The sequence below is a fragment of the Alosa pseudoharengus genome, unplaced genomic scaffold, assembly GCF_046254945.1.
Source record: "Alosa pseudoharengus isolate Yale_2024_CS ecotype anadromous, Long Island Sound unplaced genomic scaffold, YU_APseudo_1.1 YU_APseudo_1.1_scf_19, whole genome shotgun sequence".
NCBI lineage: Eukaryota > Metazoa > Chordata > Actinopteri > Clupeiformes > Clupeidae > Alosa > Alosa pseudoharengus.
This window is the reverse complement of record NW_027468657.1, coordinates 247,880-264,889: the sequence shown is the minus strand read 5'-3', so window position 1 is coordinate 264,889 and position 17,010 is coordinate 247,880. Positions and strand designations below refer to the sequence as shown.

General features: G+C 41.7%; 1 long non-coding RNA gene across 1 annotated transcript; it reads left to right on the top strand.

Moving 5' to 3' along the window:
- Positions 1 to 2,376: 2,376 nt before the first annotated feature.
- LOC143132982 (uncharacterized) lies at positions 2,377 to 3,824 on the top strand. The gene is made up of 2 exons (XR_012988379.1): positions 2,377 to 2,453; positions 3,336 to 3,824. It is a non-coding gene; the product is annotated as an uncharacterized LOC143132982 (long non-coding RNA).
- The last annotated feature ends 13,186 nt before the right edge of the window (positions 3,825 to 17,010 follow it).

The following is a 17,010-nucleotide window of genomic DNA, read 5'->3' as shown; positions in this document are numbered from 1 at the left end:
GGACGTAAAGCATCCTATTTTGAAGGTCCTTTCCAATGTCCCACTTTGCTTCCTCCAAATGTATGTGCCATCGCCGCACGTACATTTCAGCTCTAGGGTCAGCCACCCTGTCAGTGGCATGATCACCTTATGTGATCTCCAACATCATCACACAAAGACATCGAAAATGCTGCAAACACTTACCTGGCACATCTGCAGGATACATGACTGAAGATGGTGGGCCAGCTAGGCTGCAGGCTGGAGTATGTGGGGGTGTTTTCCAAGGAAACAGGTTTCCTGCCAGTCTCCAAGCTGAAGACTACTTCAATCTGAAAGAATTGGATAGTCTTCTAATGAAACATCCTGTTATTGTCCCAGTCATGGACAATGAGCAATGCGGGCTGGTGAGAGTATTGAAGGAATCATTGGATTTCATCTCATCATCACTTTTGAATGAACTTTTGTCTGTTGAATGTTTCAAACAGCGGCAAAGGGGGATTCGCACCCGCCTGGAAGGCCTCCAATTGGAGTTGGCCTTCGAAGAGATGGTATATGGCCATCCCCTCAGTGTGTTCGACCGGCACTACAGTCCCTAGGCACTTGTAGTGTGAGCGGAAGGAGCTTGAGCCATACCAGAGGGTTCTTGGGGTTAGCTCCATTCAACAGTGCCTCAGTGGGGGACAACCCGCCTCCACTAAAAACATGGACGGGGAATCAACAGTTGGCCCAGAGGGTTAGAAGGCTTTTTCCTTTGACCAAGGCACTGGAGGCTGGACCTGCTGTGATTGGAGGAAAGATGCTGCATATTGTTTCGGCAGATCTTTTCAACACTCCAGCAGTGCCCTATTATGTTCTGCAGTCCGAGAAACTTCCTGACGGTCACTCACTCACCGGGAGTGTGACTGTAGAGGCTCTGTCAAAAAAGCTGGCCGAGGAGTACAAGTTCCGATTCCCACATACGTTTTATAGAGCAAGGCAGCTGGTCCTGGATGCAGGATGTAATGTTGAAGAATGCCTGGTGTTGGGGTTCGGCGAACAGAAATTGAGGTTCTTCCCTCAGCTAAGAGTGGATGCAAAGTCCCAAAATGCATGGAAGGTTCCTAACATGTTCGTCTCTGTTCACACTGCAGCATCAGGGCCTCCCAAGGAAGCACAGCTTGCCAGCCTGACAGGTGATGTCTGGTTAGGGTTAGGGGATAGGGGGTGTTAGCTACAACTGCACCCCAGGTGCAGCGTTGGTGTTAGACTGGCGGCACCCCCACGCACCCCTATGTTTTCTGAGGCACCGGACGCGACGGCGACGTCCCCGTCTCGCTGTGACCTTGCGTCGCGGAGCTAGGCGATTGGCTAGGGCCGGAATCGTATGCGAATCCGCAGCCTGTGACTTGTTCATCACATATGACTCTTTTCTTAGCGTGTTTTCACTCTGGGTCCCTTAGCGGCGGTATAGGAGAATGACAGTCTGTGTCTATGAGAGAGAACACAGTCTAGCAGAGTGTGTGCGTGTGTGTGTGTGTGTGAGAGAGAGAGATAGAGAGATTGGGAGATTGGGAGATTACAGTCTAACAGTGTGTATGTGTGTGTGTGAGTGAGACGTATCAGAGAGAGAGAGAGAGATTTCCACATGTGTTGCACGGCAGCTCATGTGCTGCACTGTAACAGGTTTTCACATGTGGTTTGCAGATAGCAGATTTAAAGGAGACATATTATACCTCTTTTTAAACAAGTTAGAATAGGTCTATGGGCTATACATGTTCATAAAGTTTTTGCACAAAATCAATCTCACATAAACAGATCTCTGCAGCCTCTATTCTTGCCAGCTTCAGTCCCTTTCAGAATGAGCCGTTTAAGGACTCTGTCACTTTTATGAAATAAGCTACTTACGAAACCAAAACATGGGTCATAGTTGTCCAAGTCTCTATAGCGTAGCCTGTTAAAAACGTTGCCGAAGCCTACCCAAGGCTACAGATTAATTCTGAAGTTATTTCTCTACTGGCTCAATTATCACACCACTGTTTGGATTTGCGTAGTTGCGTTAACCCAACACTGACAATAATGTAGACAGCAAATTTCGATTTCCGTTACCACCGTGTAGTCAAGCCTTAAAGGAGACATATTATACCTCTTTTTAAACAAGTTAGAATAGGTCTATGGGCTATACAAAACATGTTCATAAAGTTTTTTGCACAAAATCAATCTCACATAAAGAGATCTCTTCAGTCCCTTTCAGAATGAGCCGTTTAAGGACTCTGTCACTTTTATGCAAATAAGCTACTGCTGGCCACGCCCCACCTGTCAGATGTTTACGCTGTTCGTTTTCTTGACGTGAAAACCTCCACTGCTTGGGTGAAAATGACGGAATACAGAGGCACACTCTAGCCCAACATTTTCGACCCAGAGTCGGATCCAGATCAAGATGAAGAGGAGCCACCTGCAGAAACACCTTCATGAATGCTGCAAGCAGTTTCTAAATGGTTTGTTAACTTTTTAAATCAATGTATTTGCTATCTCTCCTACGTGACAAATTAGTCTTGGCTATTAGCCTTTACCCTGTTCAGCCTGTTACGAAGTAAACGTAATGTAATTTTTCGTGACAAAGCCAGACTTTTTACAGCACTTGATTAGCTTTTATTATTATTATTTTAATTATTATATAGGTGTGCTTGTGGAAATTGTTGGGCAATGCCAACTGAGGCAGAGTATATGCTGCCAGGAGATTACACAGGTAACTTTTCTAAGCTACAGAAAGGCCGGCAAATATGTTACCGTGTTACTTATTTACAAATGAGCTAGCGAGTATGCTGCCATATTACTCACTCATTTACGAATAATGACTGTGCTAGCATAGCACTCACCTTACCTTACCATTATAGATCACACAACGTCTGCAGCAGACGGGTTTATACCCGGTGTGCCTGAATGTTTATTCTCTTCAGAACGCACTGAACATATACAGAGCTGACCATGGGGCCTTACGGCTACAGGGAATAGAGCAGTATGTGTTATTTAGTAAGCTACTTATTCGTTTTTCCCAGTGTTTATGAGAAGTGACAGGCTACCGTTTTTATCAGCAAAAGCAGATGTTAGTCTTACTAATGTTCATAGGTCACTAATGGCCTTACACACCAACACATGCCCCAATTGTTGTTTTCTTTCTTTTTATGTATGGCTATTGTCTGCAAATTCAGCAGGTATCAGACATACACTCGTGACACATTTAAGACATTACAATATATTTATTACACAAAACAGAAATAAAACATGACATATGCATAAGTGCACTTTGCACTTTTGACAGAACTGACAGATTATGTAACTTATTATGTAAACTACTGCAATGTTTTTTTTTTTTTTAGTCGTTACAGATAGCTTGCCTACAGGAGCTTTGTCAGTTGGTGTTGGGGATTCCTTGGATGCAGAATAAGGGTCGTCAATCAGTCATGTGTGGTCCTGCGTGTTCGCCGGGAGTTTCCTGACAGCCAAGGACAATATGTGGGCTTCAAACTGCCTCCCCTGGATTGAAGCGAGACACATACTGTAGTTGGCGATCACCTCCTCCTTCTCTGGGTGCTCAAACTCTGAGGACAGGTCCGGAGGAATGCTTATTTTCAGAAGTTCCTCCCTGTATGCTTCTTGGTCCACAAAGACCTCGCCCATGATGAAGCCCATCAAGTCTTCCACATACCCTGTGCAATATTTCACACTTCGTAACTATGTACATAGTTTGTAAAGTATTTCATTGTACATTTATTTATTGTTTTGTTCATTGTAAAGACACCATAGTGCAATAGCATGCAAAATGAACAGATCTTTTATTGTTGATAAATAAAAAATTATGTAACTTACGGAATGTTGTCTCGGTTTTGATGGGTTTCACCCTGCACTCTTCCTTCCTGTACTTTGGGAAATGCATCCTGTAGAGAGGGTCCCCAGAGGATAAGGTGGCCTGGTCTCGTGCAGCATCCTCATTGTAATGCAGAGCAGCCAGGTAGAGTCTTGCGCCGTAAAGAGAAAACCAAACATGAAAATAATGGCATGCACATAATATGCATGTTTACTTTGAGCTAAAAACTGAGGCTACAACTTCTTGCACTGTCAGTACTATATCTCTATTTACAACAGCAAACATTAGCCTAGACTAAGAGCTTACTGGCAACCTTCATTGTAGATAACATGACCATATCTAACTCCTCATCAGTAAGGACCAAACGACTACAAATTGTGACAAACCCTTGCAGCTTAAATGAAATAGAGCTATAGGGGAAATGTGCAAACACAAACGTTATAAAGTGAGGCTACAAGCTAACATTAGCTTATGCTAAGGGCTTTTAGCTGTTGGTCCCCTCAATTGTGGATAACATGACAATATTTAATGGAGGTCTAGTGTCTAGACAACATTTTAACAATCATTACTTTCAGATATTATTGACTGGGATTGTCAAATATGACTCGATCGGCTGTGTGCTGCATTTGCAATTTGGAATGGAGAAAATGCTCACTCCAAGCAGATGCAGGGCTAACGTTAGCCGTAATGTTTGTGTTAGCTTGTGCTTGAATGACAAAACACGAACAACCTAACGTTAGTTCATGCATAACTGCGATAGAAACACAAAAGTCATTATTTGAAAGTACTTACATGTCTCGTACGTACACATCTTGTGACTTGCCAGGGACAGTAGTGTACAGATCCCTCTGTCAAACGAAGTTTGATGGCTAATCGCTCAGTGTACTGTCCTAGGTTTTCAAAGCAGTCTGCCTTGAAGTGGTTCGCACACACAAGATTTTTGCCGACTGTTGCTGGAACATGGCCATCGAAAATGAAATGCAGCCACTCGGTTCTTCTGTTCTCTTTGGCTGGGAGAAAGTGCAAGGATTTGTGTTGTTCTGTGCAGCCAACAACACAACACTTCATGTGTGACTTGCTCTTGCTTGTAGCCATTGCACTCGGTGTCCGTGCTTGATAAACCAGTAAACTAATGGAGGATCTTCAACTAATTGGGTGGGTGGGGCTATATGGGGGTTGAGAGGTGAGGGGTGGAGCCAGGGTGGTTCTATGCAAATTCCCTTATTTTGACGTCAGTATAAGGGAGCCATTCAAATGGCTCATAGAAGCCTATGATTCCTGACACCAAAATCGTTCAACTGACTCACAGAAAACGGATGGATGGCTTTTTTTCGCGCTTGGAGTGTTATTAGGAGCTGTAGAGACCCAAATGGAGGTACAAAAGGATGCAAAAAGTGAAATTTGCATAATATGTCCCCTTTAAGCACCAACCACCTCACAATTTGTCATTTCACTGCAAGTATTTGAAGTGGTTGCACTGACTGTTGAAAGTTTGTGTAGTGGATTATATTAAGGTTTCACAGATAATGGCAGAAAAACCAGAAGAAACCATCTCTGACAACAAAACACCACAAAACCCTCCAACTGATGACGATGAGGAAATCAGCATTTGGTCTTTCGACGAGGAGGAAATGGTTGAGGAGGACTATTCCAAATTCGAAGCTAAATTAATAAACAATGTACCACTGCCACAAACCTCAACATTGGATGATGAAGACTCTGATGTTCCCGAAACAAAAGCTCTAAAACAAAAACTGGATAGGATTAAGAAAATTCGAGTGGCACCAATTAAAAAATCAAGCCTTCAACCAAGTCCCAGCCTACCACCCTCTTCAAGCACAGATTACCAGATGGATGTGGACAGTGGATTCTCGGTGAGAATCGTGTTAGTTGCTCCATAACATAATGCTTAAATATCTCTGTTTAGTCAGTCTGGATAAGCCACTGGGTAGCTATGTGTGGATGATTGAAATAGCCAATAATGGTCAGCAATATGGCTGTAATAGAAGTGATCAGTCCCAGAAAAATGTACAGGACTGGGTGTCCCAGAAAAATGTACAGGATTATCAAATTTTGGTGAGATTCATAAATTCCAACGTGAAAAATATGATGACATGGAATCTCCACCCAACATTTCCATACAGGTTACAATAGCGACCCCAGCGAGAACTGATGAAAATGTAAGGGCTGCAGGTTCGGCTGAAAGCACTGGAAGGTGTTGGAGGCAAGACAAGAAAGCCCTCATTGACCAAGATCCATCAAAGTCACACAGGATTGCCTTTGAAGAGTACAAAAAGAATTGCTCACAAAATAATACACCTTCAAGAGGCTTTAATGCATTCAAACACCAAAGGCGCATGATGGCCTTAAAAAAAACACCTTGATGCACATGTTTAATGTCTACAAATATTTGCTCATTAGTCATGTCATTGTTTATAATTGTAGGTGTTCAATACCTTATTTTCCCACTGAATAATTGTGTTGGTAAATAAATAAATATGTTGACGAAAATAAATATTGTGTGTGCGATTCTTTAAAGAGAACACCTTAAACTATATTATATCAGTTATCATGTAACATGAACTGTAAAGTATTCTGAATACAAAGGGGAGAGGGGGGAGAGAGAGAGACCCAAACATCAACAGATAAGAAGTCCAGTAATATTTCATGGTGTATTCTAGTTTAGAAATGTGTAAAAGCATTGTCAGTTTGTCATGACATACAAAAGTGTCGGAACTGTGTCATGTAGTTTGTTGCCACTTTCACTCCAGTCTTAAGTTCTGCAGCCACATGCAAATTTGCCAACAAAAAAAAAAGTCAAAGTAGCGATGTAGTTTGCCGCTAAACATGATGTACACGTATGTGTACAGATGGACTTAATCCACTTAGGCTATATTAAACATGTTAATATGTTAGCAAAAACGTTCCCAGGAGCAGCAGATGTAATGAAGCTTATAGGCTTATCAGGTTTCAGTGAGCTATATCTCATATCGTAGTTAGTAGAAGTAGGCCTGGGTTTGTTTGATAGCGTTAACCTTTACTGTTTTTTTTCTTCTGACCTAGTCGGAGAACAGGGAGCTTGTTACCACTCCAGGGCCGAAGTTATCCGTAACTTCGGGGGTAACTCCCTAACACTCTATCTGAAAGTGGTTAGCAAATTAACAAGGATTTTGGTTTTATCTGCGGATTTATTTTTGCATTATTTTGAATATGACTAGCTCCAGTCTCAATAGCACGTCTACTTTTTCCACACGCATCTCAGTTACACACATATCCCCTCTCGCTTTCTCTCTCTCCATCTCCATCTGGAGATATCAACAATGCAGATCAAACAAGACAGGGGGTCTTACGAGGTGAATGCATGCAAAATACACATTACAGTGTTGTAGTGGAAATACGGCAATTGGTTAAACATTTGGTAAAAAAAAACATTTCGTAAAACAATCACATAAATAGTTGCTTGACCTTGAATACCCCAATTATGTTTTGATTATTTCACTGATACTCAAAGGAACCATATGTAAGACTGTGGTCAAAACTGGTACTGCAATCATTTCAAATTACTGTAGAGCGGTGTATCCCCTCCCCCTCCCCCCTGACTCGAGGTTGCCAACCTGGATGCCAAAACACCACTGACTTCCTGATTAGTAAATAAGTGGAGGGTGGCGCATCAGGCCAAAACACAACATGACATGACAAAACACAACATCAACATCAGTTGAGGGCTGCAACTTCACTTTTTAAATGACAATATCCTGGCCGGACTACTGTTGTCAGTGATATAAGTATTTGAAATGAACATGATTTCTTAATGTCTAGTGACATATCAGGGCCATTTTATGATTAATTATAATACATTTCATACATACGGTTCCTTTAATTCACTCACATTTAAAAAAAAAATAGAAAATTGTATTCCATTGTATTTCATTTGTAAAGATAACTATGGAAGTTAGAAATTTCCCTTTTTTTGTTTGTCTGTTTTTATTTTTATTTATATAAAATATGATCAAAGGACATGAAAGTGCCAGTAGTCTAAGAATCACCCGCAATCATTTTAAAAGAATTTCACTGCCAGTTCACCAATATTGCCACAGGGTGGCAGTCTTGCCATTGGTAGTACAGGCTGTTGACACGGGCCAGATTGCAGTAATCCTCCCACGTGGGGTGTTTACAGGTGCTCTTTTTAACTCAACAAGATGCAGAAAAACTAATTCATGCCTTTATCACTAGCAGGTTAGACTACTGCAATGCACTTTTCACTGGTCTTCCCAAAAAACATCTAAAGAAATTGGCACTCATACAGAACTCTGTTGCTAGACTTTTAACTAAGACCAAGAAGAGAGAACACATCACCCCTGTGTTGGCTGAACTGCACTGGCTCCCTATTTCCTATAGAATTGATTTTAAGGTTATGTTAATTACTTACACAGCTCTAAATGGCATAGCACCAGTGGTGTAGTCTACGTAGAACGCAGGTATACGCCGTATACCCACCTCAAAATTTTGGTTATTTTAGTATACCCACCTAAAATGTTCAGTATACCCAACTTAAAATTCATTTTTCAATATTTAGAATAGCACAGCCACGTTTCATCAACGGCCACTTCTCATGGAAGCCTTGTAATTTAACAACACACCGATATTACACTTTACAATATTCATTCGGAGATTGCGGCAGTCAATCTCCCATAGATTCTCCATCAGTTGTTTCCAGATATGAAACCATGCAGCGTTGACCACTGGCACTGCTTTCTATGGGGACGAATGGCTGAATGTCAGATCACCGCCATGTTTAACCGGTATCACATATTGCCAGCATCAATCAGCCTTCCCCCCGACCCCGAGCTGCCAGGTTAAAGCAGCAGCACAGCAGCGTTCCAGGTTTTTAGTTGGGGACGACGAGGACGGCCAGGCGCAAAGGACAGCAAGACCTTCGGAACTTTTTTAATAAGGTTGCCCGACAGAGAATACCTGACTCCTGATATCATAATGTCAAACAATATCAATACTTGCCTTGTTTATTTGGATGTGATGATGGATGCCTTCAGGCTTGTGATGTCTTGCAGGCTTCTTGTCAGAGAGGCAGAGAGAAGATATACCCAGTTTATTGTCTTTGGATGTGAAGATGATTGGCTTACGGGCTGGCCAAGACAATTCAGTTACACTTCACCGAGTCTGGGACGAGTAACAGAATGCCTGAAGGCCAAGGCCCGACAGCCTACGGGAACCCTCCTCCACTTTCTCCAAGAGATGTTTTGAATGCTTTGGCAAGCAGGACTTCTTCATATGTGAAATAGTCCTGGTTGCGAGGAAAAGAGTCACGTTTTGTTCCTCTCCATCCACTCCAATGGTGCAATGTTTTGGCCTGATGTTGCCATTGTCCTGGTTCTTGGTATACTGATTAGATCTGCCTGGAGTCTGTTTTCCAGGGTGGCAATCACAGCTGCTCTTGGTCACTTCCTGACCCTCACTAGCTGTTACAACACCATGGTTGTCACAGACCACCTCACCTGGAGAAAATCTTCTTTTTGCGATGACACTTGTGCCCTTCTCTTCAGAGTGGACGATGCAAAGTCCTTTCCACTTCTGCTCCTTCACAAGTGTCTGAACCTGTTTGCAATCCATGTTATCCTCAGATCCAGATGGTTTCCACCTGTTAAGAAGGTATTGGCTTCCAGATTTACCGACCCATGCCTGCTTTCCAATCCATTTTTCGAGCTGCTCATGTGTTGGCTTACGCCATGGGAAGCGTGCTGTCAAAAAATAAGTAGTGTCAGTCATGTGCAAATGTAAAAAGCAACAGAACTGACCACCAAACAAACAGAGCGTAGGAAGAAAGTACTCACAGCGGAGACATTCTTGGCGCAGTTTCAACTGCTGCTTCTTCCATTGCTCATACACCTTTCGCCAACAAGACACACCTGGTAGAAGTTCCTGTTTTGGTTTTGGCCCATCAACCGTCACGGGAAACTTTGCAATTAGGATTTGAAATGATGGCTCAATGTCCTTTTCCTTATATGCAGTGCTTCGGGTACTGCGGCTGGTACCTTCCCCAGCAGACTCACAGCTGGTATCCTCCCCAGAATGTTCAGGGCTGGCATCTTCCCCAGATAGTGCGCTTCTGCTGTTGCGCTGGTATTGTTTCAGGTAGTCAGACACATTTGCCTTTTCAACATCACCCAGGCCCTTGGCTTCTGTCTCAACGGCTCTGCGTGCTACCTGGCTGGTTACTGGCTTGAGGTTGTACTTTCGGTGCAACCGAGCCAGGTCATTGGAGGCTTTGTGGATGGGTATCCCTGAGGTGGAAATGAAGAATCTTTCTTCCCCATTCATCACATCCTTATCATGCCTCTTGCGTTTCCTGGTGGTTCTCAGGTATGTTGGCTGCAGCAGTGTGTAGTACATATCAAACCACTGTTGGCAGAGGACAAAAGGGAATTGAGATTACATTCTGCTGTAACAGAAATTATGTTATGACCAGTTCTCAAAGGAAATGGAATGGGTCAGCTGTGTAGGCAGAACATCAGAGGAGGCAACAGAATAGCTTTGCTCTGTTTGAAAGCAAAGGCCAAAGCAGTATTTAACCAAGGGGTTAACTTACGCGCTCCTCCTCCTCCGACAGGGCAAATGAGGCCACTTGCTGTGCTGCCGTCTTGTGCTCCTTCACCGAAATGACGAAACGGGATTCATGTTTTCTCCTGGCAAGCCACTCTGTAACCTGTAAAAAATGAAGACATCGCATTAATTAGCAGAGTTAATGACTAAAATAACAGGGGAAAATGTACCAACTCAGACCAAAATGACAGAGAAAAAACTCACAGTCATGTGCTCCACCACGCTTGGTCGTTGGAAGTGTTTGAGGATTATGATAGCCTGAAGGTAGTACAGCACAAGGATATACTGATCAGAAGGCAGAGTGTTAGAACCTTTGTCAGATAGGTCATCCATAATTGCCAAGAAGTCCTTCTTGGCAACCTCCAGTACATGCCCACAGTCACTTGCTGACAACTGATTATTGGTCAACATGCTATGCCTCTGTCGGATGATCTCCTTTTTGGCATGCTTGGAAATGATGCGTTGCAATGACCCAATGACCTGAATGAAGTGGACGCATTCTTTATGGAATGGCACATCCTTATCTTTCAGATTGGTTTGGACAGTATGGAAGATCAGGAACCTGTCAGAGGAAGGAAGATGAATTAAGTATGCACATGCAGGCCCGTCGCTAGAAGGCAAGCAAACCAAGCAATTGCTTGGGGCCCCGAGCTGGCCAGGGGCCCCAAGACAACGACTGGTTAAAAATAAAATGCAACGACAAACTGTGAGCGCCCCTTTGATAGTCAATGCAGTAAAGTGCAACGACACTGTTACCGGCAATACCGGGATCCCCCTCAAGGGGGCCCCTCTCAGTAGTCGCTGACAGCAGCCAGCCATCCAGGTTTGTAGTCTCTGCTGCTGCCGCGAAAATATAAAACAGGCAGTCATGATGAAGCAGAGTTAAGCGTCCGGAAGCCAGAAGACAAAGGAGTAGGATGACAAGAAAAAACAAGATAGTGGTAAGTGATAAATTACACTGGATAAAATAGCTCTACTTGTCTTGTACAAATGGTGTAATGTCGCAGCAGGAAGGCTAGCCTAGCAAAAAATGTTTATGTTAACTACCTGCCTGACGGCCCATGCTGCTTGTAACAAACTAGAACAGTTAGCGCAACTTTGTTTTTCGAACGGACGGAATATGGTTACATACTGTAATATGTTTATTAACAGGATAAGGAAGACGCAGATCTGTTCCAGAATCACTGTTTATCATATTTAATGACATAACATTGCTATAGCTTTGTAATAGGTTTTGATGAAAGTGGCATAGCTTCTCTGCTATACTAACTATTCGACCGTGATCATCTATTTACCAAATGGGGGTTAGGAAAACCACACGATAAATTCCGTGCATCAAAGCAGACTGGAACATTCATGTCTAGTAGTATTCATGCACGCCAGCTGTTTACTGTCTTTAAAGCATCAGGTGCGTCTGTCTAATTCTCAAACAGCAGAATGCTTAAATGCTATGTTAAGCTACAAGTAGGCCTAGGTCAATGTATAACATTAGCTTGGGATGTTTTTACAGTAAGCATTGGTAGTTGTGAAAGCAGCTGCATCCCTTCTAAATATCAAAATATGGAAATGCTAACATATCTTTTCTTTCTCCCTCAAGGTTTTCTTTCTCCCTCTTCCTAAGGATACCTCCACTGATGAAGATGGCCTGAAAGGTTAATCTTATGTGTGTGTGTGTGTGTGTGTGTGTGTGTACTTGTATTTATGTTGGATTTTTAAATTGCTATACAACCTGCACTCTTTATAGTTTGAACAATGCATCCTTTTTCTGCATAAGATGGCAGTGTTTTATTTTCTCACTTTGTGAGAACTGAAAAATGTTAATGTGAGTGTGTGTGTGTGTGTGTTTACAGTTTTTCTCAGTCGCTTTGGTGCTTTTCTCAGATCAGAATGAAAATTCTCATAACTATAGGTTCAACCTCCACAACATTTAGTCATTTGTGCACATCATAGTAGCAATTTCTCCTTCCTCTGAAGAAATTGCAAATGCTTTTGGACATGTATCAGTTGCTTTCGTACAATTCTCTGCTGTTTTATAACATTATCATTTGCTTATGTCATGTCAGTCAAAATTAACTACTTATGGATGCTGAATAGTCGTTCCCAATTAAACTAATAGTCTTCATTTCATTGCTTGAGTCATTACATACATAATTGTTGAACTAGTTATCAAATTCTGTCACAATGCTGTAGAATTGCAAAGAGCATATTGAGTAAAAATGTGAAACGTACGTATTCAGTGTCTTGTACTCACTTACTCCCCTAACTACAGCAATGTTTAACTTTACTGTAGTTTTCAAATGGCTGTAGTGTATAGTATAGTGTATGCTGCCTTGAGCATGTTCAGGTAGTGTCACCGAGTTCTGACCTTTTTTTTTGCATTGGAAAACACTGAGAGAATAAACTGTCATAATGAAAACATGACAAAGCCATTTGACTATCTTGTTCATAAATGATGGTGTCAAGACTTCTCATTTTGATGACACTGGCAGTTTCATTGACATGAAGACTTGCTTTTGAGGAATGGACTATCCATTTTGAGCAAGTGACGTGCTTTTGCAGGTAATCCACTAGGTTTTGCAGTTTGCACTAATTGTTTTGAGAAATGCACTAACTGCTGTGCAAATGTTAATAGTGATGTGAGAAAAGCACCAAAGCGACTGAGAAAAACTGTAAGTATGTTGGATTTAGTTATTGTGCACTTATTTACATTTATATTGGATTTTATGGTACGGTGGGGTTTTTGCAAATGTTCAAATGTTCAAAACTAATGCACAGTATATATATATGCAACTGCAGTATTGCACTGTCAAAATGTTGTATTTATATAAACTGTGGGTGAACTTTAACTGTATGGCTATGCGGTGGTTCCTGTAGGCTTTGCGTGCGGTGGGGGGGGGGGGGGGGGGGCCCTCCATGTCCATTTTGCTTGGGGCCCCCAAATTCCTTGAAACGGCCCTGTGCACATGTACTAACAACTGGTCATGAAGCTGAGCAAGGTTCAGACACAAATGCACAGCAAAATACAGAAGCTTGACTGAAAGGTTAATTTACTAACAAGTTACTACACCTCTGACATCATAATAAAAAACTGCTACCAACCTTTTCAAGCTCTTGAGATAGTTCAGCTGTGTTCTCTTTTTCAATTTTGCCTCAGAGAGGGCACGGAGGTACTGTTGGGTCTTCGTTGTGCTATGTACAAACTGCAGGGATGGTCTCTCTGAGTCAGCATAATAAAGAAATCGAGCAACATTTTCAACCTGAAAATACAAGAGAAAATGTTACATTACCTTCAAGTCATTTAAAAAAAAAACTTGATGAAGAGAACAGTGTTCAATGGTGGAAAAATCTGTAAAAAATGCAGAATTGCTTTTTTGGTGAAAGCCTAAAAGAAAAAGAAAAAATCAGTAGCAATGAAAATCTTCTGTAGAAAATGTTGTGTTGTTTGTAGATCTCTGACACAGTCTGCAGTAGTGTTGCACGGTGTATCGATACTAAAAAGGTATCGCGATGCCTTCACGCAAAAAACGATACGATTTCAGACGTTTTTAGAATCGATACTTTATTAAAATAATAACGTTCTGTGTCTGTGTGAACTGCTGCTCTCAATGCTCCTTGCACGCATCTAGGCAAGTGGGCGTGTCAAGCAGGCAGCTCTGAGTGAGTGAGTGCGCAGCCAACGTCAACATAGTTCTTTGCCGACAGTTCTAGGCCTTGAGGATAAAACAAAAGGTGCAGTGAAATCTGCAACTATTTCGGATACATCGCGAATAGTGAAGGCAAGCCATCAGGTACACAAAGTCATTTAAAAGCAGTAGGCTACGCATGGAGTTTGAAGAGTTCAAAGAACGACAGGTTAACGAATATGCTATAGAGAACACGACTACATGGTTAGTGCCAAGTTCTTTTCTTATGTTTTAGTCTAGCGAAAACGAGTATGGTTATCTGGGATAAAGCGGGATAAATTCCTTCATCCATGAATTTTGACGAGACATAACGAGCTGTAATCATTTTGACGAGACATAACGAGCTGTAATCATAGGGTGCTAACGTGATGAAAGCGCAATGTTCACGCCAGAATAACATTACCATAACTTGTAAACGATCTATTTCATGTTCGGTCAGTAGCCTACTACTGGTAATATTTGTCATAGCATGTAGACTGCAATTTGTTCAATAATTATTGTCCAGATGTAGGATAGGCTACCCAAATGCGCTAATTAAAGCCCACAGCATAATACCACCAAAGCGTGTTGAGTCCTAATAATAGCGGCTTATACGTGGTAGCAAATCATGTTATCAAAGGAATAGACGTAATGTAGGAATGCACACAGATATATTGCAACAGGTAATGGTGTAGGCCTATCTGACGAAGACCTGAGTGGTTGGAACGTCGTACTTGTACACTGGGCGCAAAGAAGACTATCCTCACATTTTCCCCTTTGCAACTGTCAAAGAAATCCCATGAACACGGGAAGGCCTAGGGTAGCCTAGGCTATACTGTACATCAGATGGCCTAAAGATTAGGCCCCTCTGCATAGCATTCAGTGATTTGCATGCAGTAATTTTAACACTGACCTTGATCTAGCCTAGTTTGGCTATTTAAAGCTACTTTATTGCCAAAACACAACACAATGTAAATGAACTATAACAAACAATAAAGGACTTAATCACACAAAGTAGGCCTACTATTTTACTGACTATAAAAAAAATAATAATTATGTAGGAAGTTTAGAACCCAGAATTGACCTACAAAAGTGCACCAAATTTAACACAAATGACTCAATACACTTGGAGGAGGTATGAGTCCTTTCTTCTCCAGATATCTTAGGATTTCGCCGTAGTATCGTTTTAGTATCGAGCATCGTGATATTTATGGCAGGTATCGTATCGAAGTCATAATTTTGGTATCGTGACAACACTAGTCTGCAGCGGGTCCCGTCACAGGTTCAGTAAAGAGTGGCCTGGTGTGACATGTACCAACTGTAAAAATCCATAAAGAGGACCTCCATGAAAACTGCAGAAGCTGTGGGCGTTACCTGTGAACCATACATGGGTGTGGCTAACCTGTGAAAAGAAGCATAAAAAGAAGCATGACACTTTTACTCCGGACAACGGATCACGTGACCTCAAAGACGCTGTAATGAATGTGAGGTCTCTTTCGAACAAGACCTTCATTCTCCAGGACAACTTTACGTCTCGTCAGCTGGACTTTCTTTTCATCACGGAGACTTGGCTTAACAACGGTGATGTAATGTCTTTCGGTGAACTTTGCCCTCCTAAGTGCAGCTTCTTCAATTCCCCAAGGTCTACTGGTCGTGGAGGTGGTCTAGAAACTGTGTTTAAAGACTGTTTTAATTGTAAAATTATACCAACTGATGTTTACTCTACTTTTGAAGTTAAATTTTTTAAAATTCATGCTAATCCCCCTGTCCTCTGTGCATTAGTGTACAGACCACCTAACATTGGTTCTAATTTTATTCAAGAATTCTCTGACCTTTTATCAGTCATGGCCACTCATTCTGACAAATTATTGATTCTTGGGGATTTCAACATTCACATCTGTTGCCCATCAAAACCTTTGGTTCATGAGTTTTTATGCATAGTGGACTCTTTTGACCTCACTCAATCAGTAATGGCACCAACACATCAGAAAGGCCACACTCTAGACCTTGTACTTTCCTCTGGCTTCTCTGTGTCTAATTTAGAAATTGTTGATATTGGTATCTCTGACCACTCTGATTTTGTTTGAATGCTCTATGTTTTGTTCCCCTGTCTCTCCGCCCAAGTCCCACTCCTTTGTCCGAGCCATAAATTCAACCACAGCTTTACATTTCTCTAACACCTTTATGCTTACTCAGTCACCTGCTATCAATGATGCCCTGTCCACCTGCTCTGATACGGAAGAATTAGTTAATCTCTTCAACACTTCCTGTTCCGCTACTCTAGACTGTGTTGCCCCTTTAAAACTAAAACGGTCAAAAACCAACTCCACTCCCTGGTTTAATGATTCTACCCATTCTCTTAGACAAGTGTGTAGGAGAAATGAGCGAAAATGGAATAAAGACAAACTCCAAGTCTCTTATGATATTTTTAGAGATTCTCTAAAGATGTACCAAAACTCTGTTAAGTCACCTAGAACAGAGTATTACTCTAAGTTGATTGCCAGTAATGCTCACAGACCAAAACTATTGTTTAGTACCATTAACTCTTTTTTAAATCCTCCTGCTGCTGTTCTCTTTATCACTCCCACCACTGAAAACTGTGAGAAGTTTCTCAATTTCTTCATTGATAAGATTAATAACATTAAATATCAAATTCCTTCCTTAATTTCTGACCCCTCAGTTATACAACTCTCACCCAGCTGCCTTCAGCAGTGGCAACCTGTGTCTCCCTCCCAGCTATTTGAAGTGGTCTTGTTCTGCCCTTCAGGCATTTCATTTGAATTTAATGCTTTTAATATTGTACAATTTCAGTTTCATCCAGACTTTTATTTTGACGTTTGTATTTTTGGGCTGTACAGGAAGTAGGCAGGAAAATAGTTTAGATCACGTTAGAATTTGTGTGTGAAA